The sequence below is a fragment of the Pleurodeles waltl genome, chromosome 11 (genome assembly GCF_031143425.1).
Source record: "Pleurodeles waltl isolate 20211129_DDA chromosome 11, aPleWal1.hap1.20221129, whole genome shotgun sequence".
Classification (NCBI taxonomy): domain Eukaryota; kingdom Metazoa; phylum Chordata; class Amphibia; order Caudata; family Salamandridae; genus Pleurodeles; species Pleurodeles waltl.
Genome location: NC_090450.1, coordinates 715,579,798 through 715,602,884, shown reverse-complemented (window position 1 = coordinate 715,602,884; position 23,087 = coordinate 715,579,798).

The following is a 23,087-nucleotide window of genomic DNA, read 5'->3' as shown; positions in this document are numbered from 1 at the left end:
AGGATGTCCCTGTAGATTTAAGGGGTTGGTGGCATAGAGTTAATGCAGACATACTTGGTACAAGATATACATTTGTAGTATACTACGATCCTAATCTGGATGACCCTACCCCTCTCTCAGAGTTACATTCACATTTGATGGAGATTGATAATCATATAATCATGGCTGGTGATTTTAACGTGGTTTTATATCCTATGTTAGATAAATCTACTTCTAGACCAGCAGCTAATAGGCCGAAGATGCATGAATGCTTTTTTAGGATGATGAAGGATCTGGGTCTTATTGATATTTGGCGTAGGAATATGGGTCGGAGAAGGGCATACACTTAACATAGTAGAAAGTACGGGCACTCGTCAAGGATTTATTACTTTCTTATTGACTCTGAGATGAAGAGAAAAGTCAATAGCTCATTTTCCAGTACACCTGTCTGATCATGCGGCGGTGCAACTGGAGTTGCAGTTAGAAGCTCCCTCCCCTTTACCTCATCCCGGGTGGACTCTCCACAGATCCCACTTGAAGGAGGAAGGGGTGGTTTCACAGCTGAAACTCAGCACATTAGAGTTTTTATGAGGATAATATAGACTGCTCCTATTTATGTGTATAGGCACACAAAGCCTTTATTCATGGGAGGCTGGCGTCTCTCGCCATGTTTAGAAGGAAAGAGAAGGCTAACGTGGTTAAGAAGTTAGACCGCAAACTCACGGATGCTTATAATATTTTGGATAAAGTTGAAGAGCTTGCTACCCAGACAGCTTTGCAAAATTACATCAAAGAGATGAAGGTCTCCATCTCAGAATATTTAGAAGGAATCATCCAGAAGAAATGGGAAGCAAGTAAATTAGCCCTTTACAAATATGGCGAGGGTTGTGGGAAATTATTACCTTGGAAGCCAGGAACGAAAAAGTTAGGAACACTATTAGGGAGATAGTTAATAAAGAAACCAACAAATGTAGCTTAGAAGACCTTGGCATCCAGATGGCCTTCTGTTACTTGTTTCCGAAATTATACACAGAGGAGACTGTAATATCAATGGCATATATAAAAATTGATCAATATTGTTGTATTACTAAGAATGAATCCGTGTGAGTGTTACAATGTGAACAGGTGGAGTGCGTAATTATCCCCATCTTCTGTAACCTGTCCCATGCTATATAGACTCTATACAATTTTTTTAGCTGAATCAGACAGACGTGTGCCCTTATGGACACCACCAGAGGGTGCATCAATGCTGTCTCCCAGCCCACATCCTCCACTTTGCCCATATCTCGTTCCCACTGTCGTCGGAGGCCTTCAGGGCCATCCGGGCTATTGTTAATGAGTACCCTGAATGTGGAGGATACTGCCCCGCCTTACCAATGGTCGAGCCATTAGGTTGGTCTCTAGCAGAGATGTGTCAAAAAGTGAAGCCAAGTTCACCATCTCCGCCGTTAGGGCAGGGCGGAGCTGGGTGTATTTCTAGAGTTGTAATGCGAAGAGGCCGTACTTTTTTTGTAAACAGGCAAATTATTTAAGTTCCCCATCAGCTATTACATCTCCCAGGCAGAATATGCTATTTGTTTCCCACCGGCCAGATCCCTTACTGTGTTCTTGCAGTGCTCCTCCCAGCCACAGCAGTGTAGACTTTGTGACCTTTCCCTTCCATCCCACCTTGGACCTCTCCTTGCCCCATGCTGCCAATTTTGTCAGTGCCAGCATTAGGAGTATCAACCCGCCTTCCGGTCATACACATAATGCCTCCAGATGGGGCGGTTTCCATGGAATACTTGTTTAACCACGTCTCCGGTTCTTCCTTTGAGGCATATGCCCAGTCTTTTTCTTGGGTTTACCTTTATCGGATTGATGCCCATGCATAGGTGAATTTCCACCAAAAAGGCAAAAAACAAGTGGTTTCATTGCTGGTAGCTGGAGAGATTTTTTAAAATAGTTGTGAATCACCTGACTGGTTGAAATACAGAATGCTCCAGGTGCATTTTAGCTTCATCCGAGGGCCCTGGTAAACGCTAAATAATAGCGGTAAAAGTACAGCTGCCTAGTGACTCCAAGGAGTCCAGAGCTCTTAGCTGGAGCAATAGATGCAAACTCTGGCTGGCTGTTGGCCCTCCTGAAGAAAGAAATCCAATCAGGATAGTGCAGAATCCCAAAGCCCACACCCAAAGGCTTTCATTCCTAGTCAGAAACTAATCCTGATTCGCCAGTATAAAGATTTACCAACCACAACAGTATTATAAATAATTTGGAAATTCCTGGTTTAGTAATGTCCCCACCTAAAGGTTTTCAGGGGACATATTTGTGTGGCATAGCTTGAGAAATATGTCCCTGAAAAACAGCCCTGATGGCAGTACAGAGAGGCCAATTTCCAACATAATTCCTTATGTCCTAGGGGGATGCTCAGAATTTTGCAGTAATGCCACACCCAGAAATCTTTTCACCCCGTGGTATTGGGAGCTCTAAATGTAGTATTACTCCATGAGAAATCCTGCATTATGAACAAGCATTGGCAACGTATGAAAGAACTATTGCCTTTGACAATGTGTTTTAAACATGTTGTTCACCAGCGTGGCTGTTGTTTTGCAGGGCTAAAAGTTATTGACATAAAGGAGAGTAACGTGGAGTGTCATAGAGTGGAATGGCAAAGAATGGAGTAGAGTGTTGTAGAGTGGAGTGGCAAAGAGTGTTGTGTAGTTGAGTGGCATAGAATCACGTAGAGTGGCATACATTGGAGTGGCGTAGAGTGGACTGGTGCAGAGTGCATTGGCATAGACTATCGCAGAGTATAGTGGTGTAGAGTGCAGTGACATTGAGTGCAGTGGCATTGAATTCAGTGGTGTACAGTGCAGCATTATAGAATATAGTGGAGTAGATTAGAGTGACGCATAGTAGTGGAGTGGTGTAGAGTGGAGTGGTGCAGAGTGCAGTGTCATGGAGTGGTGCAGAGTAGAGTGCAGTGGTGTGGATTGATGCAGAGTAGCGTAGAATGGAGTATTCATGGTGTGGTACTACACTGCCATTACAGACAACAAATCTTTTCGAAATGACCATTACATTTGTACAGACATACATTTTTACTAATAAAACTATACAGTGCACAGATGAAAATGTGTGGAAGTTGCATCACCTAGTTTAATGATTTGTTATGATCATATTAAAGTATTTGTTTCCAACCCACTTCAAAATTAACAAAACATGTGCTTCATTTGTGCATCATAATTTTGATATATTCAGAAATACTTACACAGTTTATCTAAACATGGGCGTGTGCTAGAAAAAACTCTTTCCTACCCCCAGTATCCAGCAATATTGTCACGTAAATCTTCTCACTTTTGAAGTTAGAGAAAGAAAAGTAAACAAGTGCCTTTGGAAGACAGCGCCTGACATTTGACCTTGGTCTTTGAATGCACAGAATTTGAATGCACAGTAAATGTGACATGATAAGAACAAGATTTAAAGGTCTGTTAACAGAAAGGGAGTTTGTGGAAGGAGACAGGAAACAAGGTTTAGGCAATGGAAGGGACACACTAAACCTTGAACACCAAAAGCAAATAAAGCCAGCAAATGGAAAGCCAGAAAGTGTGAGTTATAAACCACAAGGCAATGGCAATCAATAAACGGAATGCATTCCTAGGTCAACTTTCTGAAAGTTCCCAAGATGTCATTAGTAAACCAGACAGCAGCTGCAACCTAAACATGAGGGGTGTAAAGTTTTTTCAGCTTTTTCTGGCCACTGACAGTGTGAGAGGCATCTGGAAGATCCCATATTAGCAATGCCTTGACACCAGCATCCTCTGCCAACGTACAGAGGCCATCTAAGACAGCAGTTGTCTTTTTACACTACTTTAGGAGCAGGGCAAAAACTTGTGCAGTGATCGTCTTTGATGGATTGTGGCTCAATGTATTGTTGAATAGCTATTTCAGCCATATTTTAGACGTGTTATTTTAGCTAACTAGGCCTGCCGCTGTGCACTTTAACCCAGTTATATTTTATTCAGCATCGCTTTATTTTTCTAGCAATAGCCACATTTTGCGGTGCTGTTTTATTTTCTCTGTCTTATTGTCCTTTCACCTAGGAAATCATTACGTTCTTAGAAGGACCTTTATTTCACACTGTGCTTTCTCCAAGGCTACAGTCAGATAGGGTTGCCGATAATCGTGGTATGCTGTGTCTCCAACATTCACAGAAAAAACACACCCATAAGTGGGGACCGTTTCTTAGAATGTCAACTGTTTTATTATAAAAACACCAGTTTGTCCCTAACACGTTAGAGGGAGATTCCAGCCGGATGACCACAACTGGATCCTGAATGCTGATTGCTTCGCTACAACTGCTTGCTTAGATGGTCAAACCCCTGATCTACATGGGTACGGTGTCTCTCTAGACTACAGGCTTCCTTATCCAGGTATGAGGGATCATGTTCTCTCAGGGGAAAACCTGAAGGGTGGATTAGGCTTAATAGGATGTGCTCAACATAGCGTAGGCAGGAGAACTATGGCCCTCATTACAACCCTGGCGGTCGGTGTTAAAGTGGCGTTAATACCGCCAACAGGCTAGTGGTAAAAACAAAATGGTATTTGGACCCTGGCGGTAACCGCCATCCAACACCGCCACTTAAACACACCGACCGTGGCAATGGCCGGTGGGCTGGAGACTTCGGTCTCCTGCCCGGCGGCTGCCACAATACCACCCCCGGGATCATGACCCAGCCTACCGCCATGGTTTTCGTGCCAAACTTACTGCCCCGAAAACCATGGTGGTAGGCACTACCAGTGCCAGGGAATTCCTTCCCTGGCACTGATAGGGGTCTCCGGCCATCCCCATCCCCAGTGTCCCCCCCTCCCTGTCGTGCCCCCCTGCACATATACACACCCACACGAACACCCATATACACACATGCACACATACATACCCACACACCAACATACTGTCTCACACAAATGCATTCACAACATTCACAATCACTCATTCACGCATGCATCCAACGTGACTCACACCCTCATGCACGTATACCAAAACACACACACACACACCCCTTCTCCAGTGGGAGAATCCAACTTACCTGCTTGCAGGGGGTCCTTCGGCTGGAGACAGTCTGCGGCGCTACTGTCAGCAGCAGCGTCCGCCTGCAAAACACTGTCAGACCGTATCATTGGTCATGATACGGTCAGCGGTGTTTTGCTGGCGTGGTGGTGCTGATGCCCACCATGGCCGTCGGCGGTGTTCCACCAGCATTCTGGCTGTATACCGTCGGCGGTCATGATTCGCGTAGACAGCTGGTAGCCATGGCGGCGGTATGTTGGTGGCCGTCGCTGTGGCGGTAGGCGGTAGTTTCCGCCAATGATGTGTTGAGGGCCTGTGTATCACTCCTAGTGACAGTATGGTGGGACTGTTTTGGTGTTTCACTCTCCCCATCACCTGCTTTCTTTTATTGTGTTTTATCATCCTAGTTATTGCAATACATGCTATTTTATCTAAGATGCAGTTACTTCAATAAATTATTATTGAACTATATTCTGCCTCTGTTGTCTTTTCTGATGTGAGACTTGGGTAACTGAGGGAAAGGGATGAGATCTGATTGACCACGATTCCCCAGAGGAGTCTTTCTTGTCATGCGCCCAGTTGCCACAATCATCTCAGACAGATGAGGCGCTGCTAGTTAGCCGGAAAACCCAGATTAGGCTGGCAGGTGTCACATGGTGTGGAATTGTACCTAGTACCCCACAATCTATGTGATTCTGTCACCCGAGTCCAGTAGCCTCATTAACATAATGAGAACCTACGTGACAGTATGTTTGCACCTTGCGTTTTGTGCCAAACATTTAAACCAATAGGAGGTTAGAAATTGGTCAGAAATGAGTGCATTCTGCTAGATCTACTTGGATTTCTTAAAAAAAGCATGACCACCACCTTTTTCAATATGGGGTACAACCTGTAAACACAATAATAGTGATTAATGGCAAAGATGATTACTGTGCGTAAATGGAGCAGAAAAAGAACAGATTTACAGATTTCAGGGGGGTGATACTGAGAGGTGATCTTGATCCTTTACATTTTGTAAATATTTTAAACAAATTTGCACTTGAGACGGGACAAAATGATACATTCTAGAGCTTATTCCAGTGTCTCACAATTTGAAATAGTAACTATGATGTCACATTTCTTTTATTCTCATTCAGAAGACATTATTTTAAAAGTAAAAAACTATCTCACATACTTCTTTGATGTGGGAATATTCAAATATGTGGCCTCTTTGTTAAGAAATTGTTAATTATTTTCTACACTTTTTGCAGAGAGGAGGAAGTAGACGCTGACTGTAATAAAATGCATTCTTTTTCTTCTCTAATTATCTCTCTCGTCAGCAGTGGACAGAAAGTTGGTTTCATGCTTTTTTGGACAATCTTCAATGTGTGTGTGTATATATTGAACAGAAACGAACGTGTTGTGAAGGTCTTACAAGTAAAGTTTGGCTTTGCATGCCTTAAACATGTTTGCCAGTGTTTTTGAACCCAATCTGAAGAAAGTTTCATAGACTTTTTTTTAGATACATCAAATCTAGAACTACAGTCAATTATTAATACAATGATAAAATATGAATTAAAAATCCAGGCAAGAAGATATATACCTCCTCAGAGCACTATGAGGGCATACAATCTTACGTAAAAGTTACCCACTTCGAGGGTTTAATCTCTACTTTCTGACTTGACTAAAGGCACAGGATTATTGTGATTCCCTGTAGGAGGGAGGCCTCATTTGTAGTGGGTACCTAAGGTACTTACACCTTATACCTAGTCCAGTTATTCCTTATTAGTGCAATATAGTCAGTGTCTAGAAGCCAGGCTCTCTAGGGGTAGTGTGGATGAACAGCCAAGGCCTAACTAGGAGACATGCAAAGCTCATGCAATACTACTGTAGTCACAGAGTATTCACACACATATAAAAGAAAATACTCAGTGTTACAAAAATAAAGGTACTTTATTTTAGTGACACAAATGCCAAAAATACCATAGAGACTACACTCCCTTAGGAGGTAAGTAATACTCACAAAATATACACTAGTATGCAGAATTAGCTGTAAAAACAGTTAGAAAACAGTGCAAATAGTGAAAATCACAATAGTTAGAAATGGGCACGGGGGAACACAAACCATGTAATAGGAAAGTGGAATGCGAGAGTTGGTTTCCCACCTAGGCAAGTGTAGTGTGTAGAGGGGCGCTGGGAGTATTAGAAAACACTAAAGGTAAGTAATAGAACCCACCCCAGAGCCCAGGAAAGCAGGAGTAAATCACAGTAACTTTCCTATAACAAACAAGAACACGAGAAGGAAGATATTGCAAGAACCAGAAGAGACTGCAAGACACCAACAATGGATTAATGGACCTGAAGACCTGTGGAAGAAGGGGACCAAGTATAAGAAGCACTGAAGAGTCCAGAGAGAACAAGAGTCCCTGCTAACCCAGATAAAGGTGCAAAAGAAGAACCACTGGTTAAGAACAACAGTCAGTACTGCACCCAAGAAGACGGATCCGGGTTCCTGGTTGGTGCAGATGATGTCCCACACAGGTTGAATGAGTGCAGTCTGGTTTGTGTCACTGGATTCCGCCTACAGGCTTTGGCACATGCAAAGCTCACGGTTAGCGGAAAATGGCGCTGCCCAGGACCAAGAGCGACCTGGTGGACTCTACCCAGGAAGGAGAGTCAGAGGGGGCTCTCAGCAACTCAGAGAGCCCTCAGAAGACCAGGTAGTGCGCACAGGAGTCCCACAGCACGGGGCCAAAGAAGCTGCTAAAGGAGGCCCACGCAGCACTACAACAAAGGGTCCCACGCCGCCAGAGAACCACGCAGAAAGCTGTGCATCACAGGAAGGAGTGCTGGGGGCCAGAGCTGCACAGTGCAGAATGAAGTTTGTGGAAGGATGCCAACAAGCCTTGGCAACTGCAAAACATGCAGTGCATGGGGATACTGTCTTGCATGGGGAGGCAAGCTCTTACCTCCACCAAAGTTGGTGCAGAACCGTTGGGACCACTTCAGTCCACCACCTGTGATGCAGGATCCATGCAACTCCTCAGGAAAGGTGTCCCACACAACGAGTCGTCATTGCAGGGAGGTGCCTGCTGAAGCAGGGGAGTGACTCCTTCACTCCAAGGGAGATTCCTTCGTTCTTCTGGTGAAGGCTGAAGTCAGGCTGTCCTTTGTGGATGCACGACCGGGAAACAGTTGCAGTTGCTGGCAGGAGCTGATGATAAAATGTTGCGAAAGTTGTCTTTGCTTCTTTGTTGCAGTTGTTGAGCTCCTGGTGGGCCCAGATACAGTTTCTTTGGTAAGAAGGTGAAGTAAAGAATGCAGAGGATTCCTGCTGGAGTCTTGCAATCTGAATCTGCAGAACCACCCAAGAAAGAGGCCCTAAATAGCCCAGAAAGGGGGATTGGTCGGCTACACAGGTAAGCACCTATCAGGGGAAGGCGTCACCTGGTGTCACTGGCCACTCAGATGCTCTCAGAGTGCCCTGCCAACTTGGAATCCAAGATTGCAAAACCCAGGGACCCTGTGGAGGAGCTCTGAGCTCCACCCCTGGGATGGTGATGGACAGGAGAGTGGTCACTCCCCCTTCCTTTGTCCAGTTTCATGCCAGAGCAGGGACTGGGGGTCTCTCAACCAGTGCAGACTGGATTATGCAAGGAGGGCACCATCTGTGCCCTTCAAAGCATTTCCAGAGGCTTCGGGAGGCCACCCCTCCCAAGCCTGTAACACCTATTTCCAAAGAGAGAAGGTGTAGCACCCCTCTCCCAAAGGAAATCTTTTGTTCTGCCGTCCTAGGCTTGAGCTTCTCAAGCAACAGGAAGGCATAAACCTGTCTGAGAGGTGGCAGCAGCTGGGGCTGCCTGAAAAACCTCAGAAGGCTGGTATGGCAATACTGGGGGTCCTGTAAGGAGCCCCCAGAGTGCATGGAATCATACAACCAATGCTTGCAAAAGCATTGGGGTATGATTCCAATATGTTCAATACAGAACATGCCTATGTTCGGAGTTACCATTATGTAGCTGGACGTAGGTAGTAATCTATGTCCAGTACACACGTAAAATGGCGTCCCCGCACTCACGAAGTCCGGGAAAATGGTCCTGGTGGTCGTGTGGGCACCTCTCCTAGTGCAAGGGTGCCCTCACACACAGGTACTCTGCACCCTGCCCTCAGGGCTGAAGGGCTTTGCATAGGGGTGACTTACAACTGACCTGGTGCAGTGTAAATGACAGTGAAAGTGTGCATGCACCTTTTCACACAGGCTGCAATGGCAGTCTTGCAGAAGCCTTTGCATGGGCTCCCTATGGGTGGCAAAAGAAATGCTGCAGCCCATAGGGATTCCCTGGAACCCCAATGCCCTGGGTACCTAGGTACAATAGACTAGAGACCTACAAGAGGGGGGCAGCATGCCAATTTCGGGTGAAATACTGGGTTACCAGTATGCAGTGACAATATTTAGAGGAGGTAGAGCATAATCACTGGGTCCTTTTTAGCAGGATCCCAGCGGACACAGTAAAACACACTGACATCAGACAGAAAATGGGGGTAACTATGCCAAAAAGGGGGTCCTTTCCCACATTCCCTGCATCCCACTTTGGTTGAATTTTGGATAATTTTTTATCAACTTTGGAAGTGCCTATAAACTGACTTAATAAATAGTGGTACATGTCACCATAGCAGTGATTTAAAGTCAGTAGCACAATGTAAACATCCATAAGATGCACTGGACTGGAGTGACAGGTAAGCCGACCAGAAAAAAACATTTTCTGAAGCGGATCACACAAAGCCTACTCTCTCATTATTCTTTTTTGTAGTTGTTTTTGAAGCACTGATGACGATGTGTGCATCACAAGTGAGATAATCTGGAAACAAGTCACACAGGAGCTCTGAGGCTGGGTATGGTGAGGAGGTAAATGGGAATGGAGTCTTTGAGCTAGTGGGGTGGTTGGGGAGAGGTGTGGAATGTGGAAAAGATGTGGGTGATGTTGACTGTACTTGATCACCTCTGGATGGTAACAGCGTCAGCGTGTTTATAGAATTAGATTTCTAAACAGCATATGGCACCATTGACCATGATGTCTTACATGGTCGGCTAAGGGATCTATGGATTGTGGCTACTGTTCTGGCCTAGTTTTCCTCTATACCATTAGAGCGTACAAACCGCCTCATGTAGAGTCTGTCGGAGTAGGACGCCACAATAAGTTGGTGGTGCTGCTGCCGCGCCAAATCGTAGTTCCCCCACTTTACTTAAAGTCAGGGGAACTGCCAAGGCTACACTAGCGGAGCCACTGCTGGCTCTGCCCATGTAAACCTTTGATCTGGCAATCTATCCATGAAGCAGCCAAAAGGTCATATTCAGTGTTGGCCTATACTGTGTGAGGTGAACTACTGTCAATCATTTTCCCTGCCTGTGCAAGGCATGTGATACAAGGGCAGAGAAAATTCAGAATGGCCCCACCCACCATTTATTTTTTGTTCATAGAAAACAAACTCATGCTTTAGGCAGGCTTGTCAGCAGTAATGTGAAACAAGCATTGGAAAAGCCAATAGGTTTCGCCTGTGCAAAATCTATTGGCTTTTTTCATTGTCCGCGCTTTTTTTTGTACCTTGTTATGTTGCTCAGCAGCTCAAGTGCTCTGCAATATGTTAAAAACATTGACAAAGGTATTAGAATTTGCATAGGCGAAGCCTATTGGCTTTGACAATGCTTGTTTAATTTTCTGTTGTGTTTTTTCCTAACATTTTAGTATAGCCTAATTCACTAGTGACCTTTTAGTAGTAAATATGTATTCTCTCCAACATTTGAGTACACCATCATTTGGACTTTGCTAGGCTGCATAATGAGGCTCAGCTGTGCTCAACACCGCATTGGATGAAGCAAAGTGAGGGAGCCAGAATTGGATCACACTTGCTTCAATTAGGACCTACCTCTCTGGAATGTTTAGCTGGATCTCATTTTTCTGAGGATTTCTGGCAGTTCTGCTCCCCTTAAATTCACATTATGCACATTCTCTCCCTTTCTAGCCAATGTCTTCTGATGTGCCACAGGGAAACAGACACATTGATGTCTATTCATGGTGTGTCTTCAGTAACCTGTAGCTTCATAAGATCATTGTGCAATCATTCTCCATTGTAGTAATTGAGGTCTGGGAGCACCCAGACAGACTCCTACAGTCAATTTGTTCAGGTGGTACCGCCATCAACTTCTTCAGGTGGCTTGGTAGCATTCTTCAGATGGCGGGGCAAAGTCTCTGATGGTACCTGCTAGTTATTCTTTCACTTGGTCCACACCACATGCAATTAGTTATTCTCGTTTTTGCAATATAATTTGGAAAGCAAATTGTATCTTCCTTTTTGACCTTTAATTTTAGAGAAGACTTCCTTTCAGAGTCCAGTTCCTGTCCAGTGTATGGTTTTAGAATAAATAGGAGACCACAGACCTGGGGTACTGAAGTTGCTATGGTAAGCAACTTTTGCTTATTTTATAAGCAGAGTCAAAAACCTAAAGCATAAATAAACTCTTAAGATGCAAAGAGTTAGCCAACATCTAACTTAGGGGATGCACAGAGATGGGCAACAGGATCTGCACTGCAGAAAAAAGTGAGATATCAATGGGCAATGAGCCCCTGATTTATGTTCATTGTCTTTTCATAATATTTGAAGGATCAAGGCCAGTCCCTAATAATCTTGCTAGCAATAGGATTACATAGCAGGACCCAAGAGTACATCTTGTTACCTAAAAGAGCTGGAGAAACGTGCTCTTATTACTGAAGCTTTTGATCCTCCAACAGGGTGTCAGCTTGGTCGCTGAGTACTACAGAAGATAGTACCAGACACCCAGTCCCAAATTACTAGTGTGGCGGTCTCAAGACTGCCAAACTCGCTATGGCGGTCAGATCACCGCAGACAGGACTGTGGCAGATAGGCCATGGTCCGACCGCCGGCACCGCCGTGTTGCCGACTGTTGACAGCCTGGAGGTCTTGATCTTTTATTAACATCATATATAAGAATAAGCATCAACAAGTTATTTTTTGGCTTCTGTAAAGTTAAATGTTTTATTAAAAGCCTCAATAAAATATAGCACAAGCACATCATGACATTGGTAATATCCCGAGCACAAAGAAAAATTACATGGCACGTGGCAGCAGCACAAGGTCCTGTCAAACAGAGGAGGTACAAAATTGGCAGCAATTGTGAAAGCCTCCATGCAGAACAAGTAGAGATCGAGCAGCAGTAAAAACACGTGTCTCTTTTAAACAGGTACAGATGGGAAAGTATCAACACAAGCTTTGCTCCTTGTAGAACAGGTGCAACTTAGATGGCAGCAGTGCATGCTTCCCTCACTTACAGCACATGTATGTCCTGGGCAGCAGCAGTGTAAGCTTAACTTCAAATTGGGCCCCTCCATTGCTTTGGTTACTGACAGAACAGGTACTCACTGACAGCAAGAAACTTGCTTCTCTTGCTTGCGGTAGGTAGAATCAGTGCAAGCTCAACATCCATTTAGAACAGACACAACAAGGCAGCTGTAGTGCAAACTTTTATTGCAGACAGAACACGTATGGCACAGGATGTAGGATCCATAACTGTTCTCCAGAGCAGGTTCTAAATCCATTGAAAAAGGGTGTATGTATGAAAGGGTGAGTGCTGCTGCCATCCTCATGTAGGTGACATTCTTACAATGCATGTGTAGTCACACTCTTACTTAAGATGGTGTTAGAGAGGGTTCTGACATATCCTGAAACTTCCGAAGCTACCACATTGAGTTCTACTGTTACCGCAACTCCTACTTTGGTCATATCCTGGAGCCTTGCTGCTCTCACTAAGCCTTGTTATCAGTGGCCTAATGCTGTCATGCCCTGCACCTTGTGCTCCTGTCACTGTATGCAAGTGATATTGCTATCATATCCTGCCAGCTTTTCCTCCAATCTACCTGTGAGAGATCATTACGCATCTATTCAGGTGGAGGAACATCTCATCCCCTCTCAGAGGTAGCAGGTCTGGATGTACAGCACCCTCCTCCTCTAGTAGGGGGATAGCTCTCCTCACAGCCACGTTGTGCAGAATGTAGCATGCAGCAGGCCACCACTATTCTACACACTTTCTCAGGGCCATAGCACAGAGCTGGAAGCAACTAAATCAAGCCTTCAGGAGACCTATAGCGCGCTGAATCACTCTTCTAGTACGTCCATGGGCCTCATTATAATTCCTCTCTGCATCTGTCCTGGGATTTCTCACAGGTGTCGGGAGCCATTGCAAGTTGGGGTAGCCAGAATCACCTGCAAATGTGGGCGAAACAGGACTGTAACAAACTGCCTTTACTTGCATACAGCCTGGCTGTCAGCTATGTACTGAACCAGTGTCATACACACTCACCTATGAGCCATCCTCTGTCCCCTTCTATTTGTTCCATCATGTGTGGCACACTGCTGTTCCTCAGGACAAGGGAATCATGAACTGATCCGGACACATGGCATTTACATGTGAAATGTACTGGTCAGCAGTACACACCAATTGTATGTTCATTGAGTGGAAGTTCTTTCTGTTCCTGTACACCTGTTATTTCACGCCTGTGGGGATGAGAGCTATGTGGGTGCCATGGATGGCACCTATCACATGGGGAATGTTAGCAGAGGCATAGAATTCAGACTTGATGGCAAGGAGTTCAGCCCTTTGGGGAAACTTGTCATATGTCTGCAGGTGTTGTACAAATGCATCCAGGAATTTGGACAGGAGGAGGCTAAACATTGGCTGTAAGAACCCTGCACCCATTCCCACTGTCACCTGAAATGAGCCCTTAGCCAAGAAATGGAGTACAGAAACCACTTGCACTTCAGTAGGGATGGCATGCTATTTCTGATTACCCGGTCTCAGTACAGGATCCAGTAAAGCACATAGGTCGTGGATTGTTGCACAATTGAGTCTGTAGGTGACAATGATGTCACGTTCCACCATGGTTTCCAAATCAACAAGAGGTCTGTACATAGATGGGGCCCTCCCTCGCCACATGGGACTGTACCTATGGGGAGGAGAGAACACATATGAGGGACACACATACACATGCAAAACATGTTGTGTATGAATAACTGCTGTACAATACGTTGGTTACACACACAAGCAATGTATGATGTACAACTTTTGGGACATGTATGCAGTGATACCTCTGGCCTGATGTGAGGAACAGACACTCATGTGTGCAGGCAACAATGGCTATGACCTGAAGGCCCTGAATGGGGTCCCTGACCAGGAAATATGTGTGTAGTGCTAGCAAAACGGCAGCCTCCTGCCATCCAGATATGAGGGAGTGGAAGTGACCTCATTCCGCTGGGGGTAGTTGTCATGGCGGAAGGCGGTGTTCCCCGCTGTGCACCCATTCATTCGTTAACATGGTTGTCAATGGGGAACCTGGGCCTATCAGGATTGCCGCCGGTGGTGATGGTGCAGACTGCCGCAGAGCGTACGTCATGTCTCACCCCAATTTCACTTGACTCCCGGATCCCGTACATGAAAGTACTCTACTGAGTGTGCTGCTGTGTCCTGACTCTGGTTACTCCAATGGCACGAGTCACAGTGGAACGGGAAAAGCTGGTGGACGGGGCCCTACCCCTGTATGCCAAGTTATATGGGCGACCAGAGGAGCAGGTGAGTTGGCGGTTGCCTTGCATGGATGTGTGTGATGTGGCGGATGCCTGTATGCATGTGTGGTCGATATGTAACTGCACAGGCATAGATTTTGTGGCAAGTACTGTGAGTGAGGTGGTAAAATGATCCTTTGAAGTTTCCGTCCCATAGGGGACGATATGTTAGCTGTATCAAATGGGCGTAGCCTGACGTCTGTTATTCTTCTCTGTGTCCCCCATACAGGTCAGCGCCCATCAGAAGAGGGGGGCTCTGACAGGCCATTGCCAGGGCGGTACGGGCCCTGGGAGTCTACAACCAGCGGAGCACCCACTGCAGGAAGCGGTGGGAGGACCTGTGGCGCTGGGCCAGGAAAACCTGCAAGGCCCAGCTGGGGGAGGCCTCCCAACGAGGAAGGGGTGCCCGTCGGACCCTGACCCCCCTAATGTGCCGCATTCTGGTGGTGGCATATCCAGATTTAGATGGGAGCTTGAAGGCAGCACAGCAGCCACAAGGGGGTGAGTACCCACACCGTTTCATACCACTTTGATGGATGTGTTTGGGTGCTGCAGTATGTGTGCTGTCTAGTGCCAGGCACTCTGACAGGTGTCTTCCTGCAGTCCTGCCCCCCCATGGGCACGGAAATGATTAGGGGCAGGTCTAGGTCCATGTGTCATGTGCGAAATGTGTTACATTCCGTGGTAGTGGCCACTAGTTAGAGGCATAGTTATGACTATTGTTGTAGGTGCTGCGTGTAGGTGTGTAGGTTGGATGGGAGTGTGTGTGTACCAAGTATGTACATACATTCAGGTATTTACAGATTTCTCTCATGTTTTGTCTCCCCACCCCTATGCTCCTCTGTTCTTTGTGTACATCAGCATCATCTGGCGAGGGAGCAGTGGCACCAGCGAGTGGGGATGCAGCGGCCCACGGTTCCAAGGAGGCAGAGTCTACCAACGCCAAGGGGACCAGAGAGATGGAGGGTGAGGGGAGTACCACGGGGAAGGCAACTACCACTGGAGGTAGTGATCCTGATACCTCCTGCGCTGGGAGCTCCCTGCTGATGGCGGACCCTAGTGGGCCCACTCATTCTGTGTCATCTTCCGCCACCCCCCATACCATCACCATCCTCCCAGTTACTCCCCAGCTAGTTGTCCGTGCCCGCTCACCCAGAAGGGTGGGCGTCTCCTTTGCCCCAGGCACCTCATCCCCTGCCCCAGTCAGCCCTGCTGCCCTCAGGGAGGAGGCTATTGACCTCCTGAGAACCATTGTGAATGCCATCCAGGGGCTAGCATCCCAGATGCAGCAATGCAATGCATACCTGGAAGGCATTCATGGTGCCATGTCTGGCCTACAGCGATTTATTCAGGCTCTGGCCCGCTCTCTGACGACAGCCAGTGTCCCTGGTCTTTCCGTCCCCCCTCCAACCACCTCTATCCCTTCCAGCACCCCCCTCCCTTCACCCATCCCAAGCACACGTTCAGACAGCCATGAACACACCTCATCACCCAAGAAGCACACAGAGAAACACAAGCACCACACTTCCCACCACAGGCATACACACAGCCAACATACAAAGGCACACACAACAACATCCACTTCCCCCAGTGTGTCCACCTCTCCCGCCTCCCTGTCTGTCACCTCAACATGCACACCCACAAGCACTGCACCCTCAGTCACTGCTGCTGGCCCCATTCTTCGAGTCATCACAACATCAGACATCCAGTCATGCACCCCAGACACCACACCTGCACTCACCACAACAACATTGACTGACACATGCAGCATACTCACCAGACCTGCAGACACCCAGACAACATCCATTTACACTGGCAGCCTGTCTTGTCCCACTGTGTCCACCCCCCTCCTCCCAAGACACTCAAACGTTCCCAGACACCCAGTCAACACACATCCACCACACCTCAGCATACTCTACAGGCACCTGAATCCACGTCCAGCACCACTACACAAGTTACAGACAGTCCCTCTACCTCCACTCCATTCCTCCATGTCCACCCCGAATGCCCCTAAAAAAAAAAATCCTGTCCTGTGTTGACCTGTTCGAACCCACTGGCCCACCCCGTCATGTCCCTAAACGTGCCCATCTCCTTGCCTGTCCACTCCTTCCTCGTCTAAGTCCGCCCCAGTCAGCCCTTCCCATTCCTGTGCCCCTTCCCCAGAGAGGAAGAAGCTCCATGCTGTCCCAGGTCCATCTGCCACCCCCCTGTCCAAGCCCAGTCCCCCACCTACCAAGAGCAAACCCAAACCCCCTCCACTTTCAAACGTAAGCCCAAGCTCCCCTTTCCCAATATGGCACAATATGGAGACGTCGTTCATTGTTTTATTGTGGGGATGTGGTGTGCACATGTGTGTACTTTGGGCAGGTTTTATTTGCCTTGTGTCGAGTAAGTACCTCTTGTTCTGGTGTGTATGGCTTGTGATGGTGTGAGGGGTTGGGAGTGCGTTGCAGGGTGGGTGGGTGGGTGTGTAACTGTGCCTTTCTTCCCTTGTTTACTAGGTTGCGGTACTTACCGTCGTCATCTTCATCGGCGGTCACGGTTGTGGAGGTATATTGCAAGGAGCAGGAGTGGCATTATTTGCAACTCTCTCTCTCCGTGTCTGCTTTGGCGTGTTCTGTGTGCCTACAGTGAGTGTTTCCTTTTATTTGGTTTGTTTCCTGCCCCGCTTTGCTTCATTATTTGTTGGGCGGGTTGGGCCTTTCCGTCGGCCTGTGGGCGGCCTCTTCCGTCGTTGTTCGCACTCCAATGCTGGCGGTGTGTGGATATCCCGCTGGTTGTTTCTCATGTGCTTCATTATTTGACGGCAGTTACCGCCACCGCTGTCGGAGCGGTGATTGCCGCCATGTTCATAATGAGGGCCTTAATCTAATTTTTACACAGCTCCAACTTGTTCATTATGATGGCTGCCAACATTATTTACTGTGATGAATTTCTCGTGGAGCATGTTCACATTTAGGGGCCAGATGTACGAAATTCCTGAATTGCGACTCGCAAATTGCGAGTCAGGGACACTCGCAATTTGCGAGTCGCAATTCAGTATGCAGGTTGGTGTAATGATTTTTAAAGGCAGTCTTGTCCCTTAGTTAGATAAGGCACAGCTCAGCTGTTACAGAATATTACTGCAGCTTCCTGATGCAGCTATGCCCCTCCTGGGCACCTTTGCTAGTGCAAGGGTGCCCTCACACTTAAAAGTTACTTAAGTGCAGTGAAAATGGCTGTGAAATAAAGTGTGCGTTATTTCACGCAGGCTGCAATGGCAGGCATGTGCAAGGGTTTGTCTGAGCTCCCTATGGGTGGCAAAAGAAATGCTGCAGCCCATATGGATCTCCTGGAACCCCAATGCCCTGGGCACCTAGGTACCATATAATAGGGACTTATAAGGGGGGGTCCAGTGTGCCAGTTGAAATTTGTAAATGAAGTCACTAGCCTACAGTGACAAATTTAAAAGCAGAGAGAGCATAAGCACTGAGGTTCTGATTAGCAGAGCCTCAGTGACACAGTCAAGCACTATACAGACACACACATTAGGCCATAAACTATGAGCACTGGGGTCCTTACCAGCAGGATCCCAGTGAGACAGGCAAAAACATACTAACATACAGGTAAAAATGGGGGTAACATGCCAAGGAAGATGGTAGTTTCCTACACCCTGCCACAAGGGCGTCAGCTTGGTAAGGCACCGATCCTGGCTCGTCAGCCACAGGGCGACCCTCCAACACCGCACCGTCACCTGTATGCAATCAGGGGCTGCATGGGGAACCGGACCGTCATACAGCAATTCCAGCAGGCCCTCGATTCCGAGGTGGCAGAGCTCCAAGTGATAGGCCGGATCGTCCCATCCCCCAGTAAACCACTCTTTGACCGGAACCAACTGGGCCGCCAAGTAGTAGATGTAGAGGTCTGGCACTCCCAGTCCACCCTCATAGGGAGATTTCCCTGCGGAGTTAAAGGTTACGCAATGGTGCCCTCAGACCCATATAAAGGAGGTGAGCGTGGAGGTGAGGAACCTAGAACCAGGTGCGGGGCACTAAATAGGGAAAGTTTGTCAGGACATACAAGTAGCAGGGGAGATAAATCATTTTGAAAACGGCGTTGCGACTCAGTGGGTTCAGGGGCAATTAACACCAGTGGGTCAGGTCCCCCACCAAAGCAGAGGACAGGGGCTGGAAGTTTAATTGCCATGCCAGATCAGGGAGCAGGGAGAGATGAACACCCAAGTATTTAAAGGCATTTCGCTTTATCGGGATATCTGGGCGCCACTCGTTTTCCCCTGCGGCTCCTTGCACCTGCACCAACAGGGACTTCCTAGGATTCAAGCACAGCCCCAAGGCCTCACCATACAATGACAGTAACCCAAGACAGCAGAGACTCGAGTCCTGGAGCCGCCCCAGACACACCTGGATGTCACCTGCATATAGGGACACTGAGGGGCATATTTATACTCCGTTTGCGCCGAATTTGTGTCGTTTTTTTCGACGCAAATTCGACGCAAAACGAACTCCATATTTATACTTTGGCGTTAGACGCGTCTAGCGTCAAAGTTCATGGAGTTTGCGTCATTTTTTAGCGTGAACACCTTCCTTGCGTTAATGATATGCAAGGTAGGCGTTCCCGTCTAAAAAAATGACTCCGATACATATGCGTCATATTTATACTCCCGGGCAAAAATGACGCCCGGGAGTGGGCGGGTCAAAAAAAATTAACTGTACCCGCATTAGCGCAGTTTTTTAACGCCTGGGTCAGGGCAGGCGTTAAGGGACCTGTGGGCTCGGAAGGAGCCAGAGGTGCCCTCCCATGCCCCCAGGGACACCCCCTGCCACCCTTGCCCACCCCAGGAGGACGCCCAAGGATAGAGGGACCCACCCCAGGGACATTAAGGTAAGTTCAGGTAAGTATTTTTATTTTTATTTTTTGTGGCATAGGGGGGCCTGATTTGTGCCCCCCTACATGCCACTATGCCCAATGACCATGCCCAGGGGACAGAAGTCCCCTGGGCATGGCCATTGGGCAAGGGGGCATGACTCCTGTCTTTGCTAAGACAGGAGTCATTTCTATGGGGGTTGGGAGTGAAAAAAAATGGCGCAAATCGGGTTGAGGCGAAAAAATTGCCTCAACCTGACTTGCACCATTTTTTGACGCCCAAGCTCCATATCCCCCTACGCCGGCGCTGCCTGGTGTACGTCGTTTTTTTCCACGCACACCAGGCAGCGCCGGTGGCTAACGCCGGCTAACGTCATTGATTAAATACGGTGCCCGCATGGCGCTTCAGAAAGGCGTTAGCCGGCGCTAATTTTTTGGACGCAAAACTGCGTTAGCGCAGTTTTGCGTCAAAAAGTATAAATATGGCCCTTGGTCCCTGTGGCCGATCCCCCTCCTCCAACCACTAACAAGTGGATTACATCAGAGAAGGCATGCTTGTGGCTCGATGGCTAAGGCAAACAGTAGGTGGGGAGAGCAGGCAACCATGACGTGTTCCCCGCCTAATGGGGAAGGGATCTGATAGAGTACCACCTGTGCCGAAAGGTTGTGGTAAAGAAGATGGACCATGTTCCTAAACGTCAGGCCAAAGCCCATTCGCACCAGGATCTCCTCCAGAAAGTTCCAAGCCAAAGTGTCAAAAGCCTTGTGTAAGTCCACCAGGAGGAGTGCCAACCCACCGTCCAGTCTCCGCCTGCAAAAGCTCTAGCTGGACCCACTGTATACAATGGCACGTGCTCTGGTCAGGATAAACCAGGTAGGGCAGTGTGCATGCCAGTCGGGTAGCCAAGTCCTTCACAAATATTTTAATGTCTGCGTTGATTAGCGGATTGAGCCGGTAGGATGAACATTGGTCCCGGGGCAAATAGCCTTTAGGTATGACCACGATCTCGGCGCTGTCAAGGCCTGGGGCGAAAGAGCCACGCTGGAGCACTTCTTCATAGGCGTTCACCAATTGAGTCACCAGATGCCGTGGAACCTCTTGTAGAATTAGACGAGATATCCGTCGGGGCCTGGGGTTTTCCTGGACTGAAGTGCTGAAATGGCCTCCCCCACCTCCTCCTCTGTCAAGGGTAGGTCCAGATCAGCAGCCAAGGAGTCGGAAAGGAGGGCAGCTGAATATCCCCCAGAGTGGGGTTTTCTTGTTCCGCCATGGGCTGGGGGACCCGGGCATAGAGGTTCTCAGAATAGGAAGTAAAAGTTTGCGCAATCACCAGTAGGTCCTCCTACATGGCGTCGGTCTGGTCCTGGGCTGAGACATCACGAGTCGCCAGGCAATAAAGCAGTTTTCCGGTCTTATCACCCAGTTCATATACTCTTTGAGTTGAGGCCTGCTACCATTTTCTAGCATATGCAAGAGACAACTACTGGAGCTCTGCACACAGAAGCGCCAACTGTCTCCCCGGCTCTTCCCCGTATGGCTGCCGGGCTTGATGCTCCAGATCTGCTATCTTGCCCTCCAGCACGGTTTTCCGCTGAGATTGCTAGCCCTCCCACCACCTGACATACCCCTTAATGACGCCCCTCAAGGAGGGTTTGCTTGCCGCCCAGAGGGTCCCCGCTGAGGCCACCGACCCCTTATTCTCTCTAAAGTAGTGCCCTAGTTTCAGGTCGATGAAGTCGACACAAGTGAGGTCTTTCAAGTACCATACACTAAAGCACAACATTAGTCGCATAGTCTGCGCGGAGGTGCCCCAGCCCAACAGGACGACTCATGGTCCAAAATACCACAGGAGAGATTCTGCACTAAGCTCAAGACCAGGAGATCCACCGCCGGACCGCAAGTCTATCCGCCCCTCTGTATGGTGAGCCGCTGACTGATGGGTGTATGCCCTCATCTGTGGGTGCCAAGACTGCCACACGTCACACAGGTCCAAGGTGTCTGCCCATGTTGAGAGGCACATCGATCCGGTCCAAGAGGTATCTCAGGTCGGATCCGGGACCGCATTGAAATCCCCTCCTACAATTGTAGTACCCTGCAGGAGGGATAGCAGCACGGTGTGTAGCCATGCCAGAGTGGGCCGAAGAAGCTGCGGAGGAGCATAGCATGAAATCAGGTTGACCTGTCAGCCTGCGAGGCGGTCCTCCGCTCTGACATACCTCCCCTGGAGGTCAACATGGACCTGGGCTACCAGGATGGGCAGCGACCTATGGAGCATGAGGGCCACCCCACTAGAGCACCTGGAGAATCCAGTCATATCCAAAGTGACCGAGAAACAAACATTGGGTCCCCGTTAAGTGGGTCTCCTGCAGAAGAATACCCAGGCGATACCTCCTGATGTATCACAAGACAGCGAATCTCTTAATGCGGTTTTACAGACCATTGACATTCCAGGAGAGTTCAGTGAACATAATGCTGGTATGTAGATTGGCACTAAGCGCAATCCCAGTCCGTCACAAGGCCTGAGCTGCTGAGCGCAAGGTCTACCATGGGCACCCGGAGGCAGCATGTCAGCATACATAGTACTCACTGCGTACAGTTCTAACCTAGAAGGGAAATAGTTAATACAAACAGAACACAGCACAACTCCCCTTAAGCCCCCCCCAAAAAACTCCCCAACCCATACTTCTACCCCTGAAGCATCTGTCGCCCTCTCCCAACACTTCTGCAAACCAGCAAAGTATAACAGATCAATTCTGGGGGTCCTCGCAGTTTGGCAGTGTTTTAATCACGGATGTGCCACCTGACCATAGCTATTAAGACAATATAAAGCGGTTTCAGTTGCCCGCGCCAGTGTCCACCCCAGGCACAGCAGTTCAGCAGCTGCTGGGATTCTGGTCCAGGTACCAGTCCCTAGGCCACCCCCTCCATCCATGATCCGTCCAAGGGGATCCACGTCTAGAGCAGAATGTAGCGAAGATTCAGTGCACGTAGTTTCTGTTTAACAGCCTTAAAAGACCTGTGCCTCTGCTGCACTGCCCTGGAGTAGTCTAGAAAAAGCAACATTTTTGAGTTCTGGTACCGAAGGTCCACCTGGGTCCTGGCCTTGCATAGGACTAGATCCCGGTCCCTAAAGTTCCGGATCTTCAGGATGATTGGTCGGGGCAGAGCACCGACCGGCGGCCGAGGCGCCAATGAGTGGTGCGCACATTCTATAATGAAGGTAGAGGATAGTTTCCTGCAGGCACCCAGGTGCGAAACCAGCCCTCAAATGGCCTCCCCTCCACTCCAGCCCGGTCATCACCTTCTGCACACCTCCTCCAGCCAACCCCCCCTCACCTTCAGCCTGCTGCTGCTTCGCCTTCCTCTCTCATCCTCCGTTTCTCAGGTGCTGCGTTCTTCCAAACCCGGGCCAGTCCCAGGGCTCCCCCACAAGGGTGCCCCGGAGGCCACCAAGGCCCGGGATCGTATCATGCGGCTCCCGCCATCTCAAAGCCAGACGGGCCAACTTCACCACTATCCCTTCGCGGCAGCTGGTTCTGCCACCTCCTCCCGGCCGCTACTGCTATAGCAGCAGCCCAA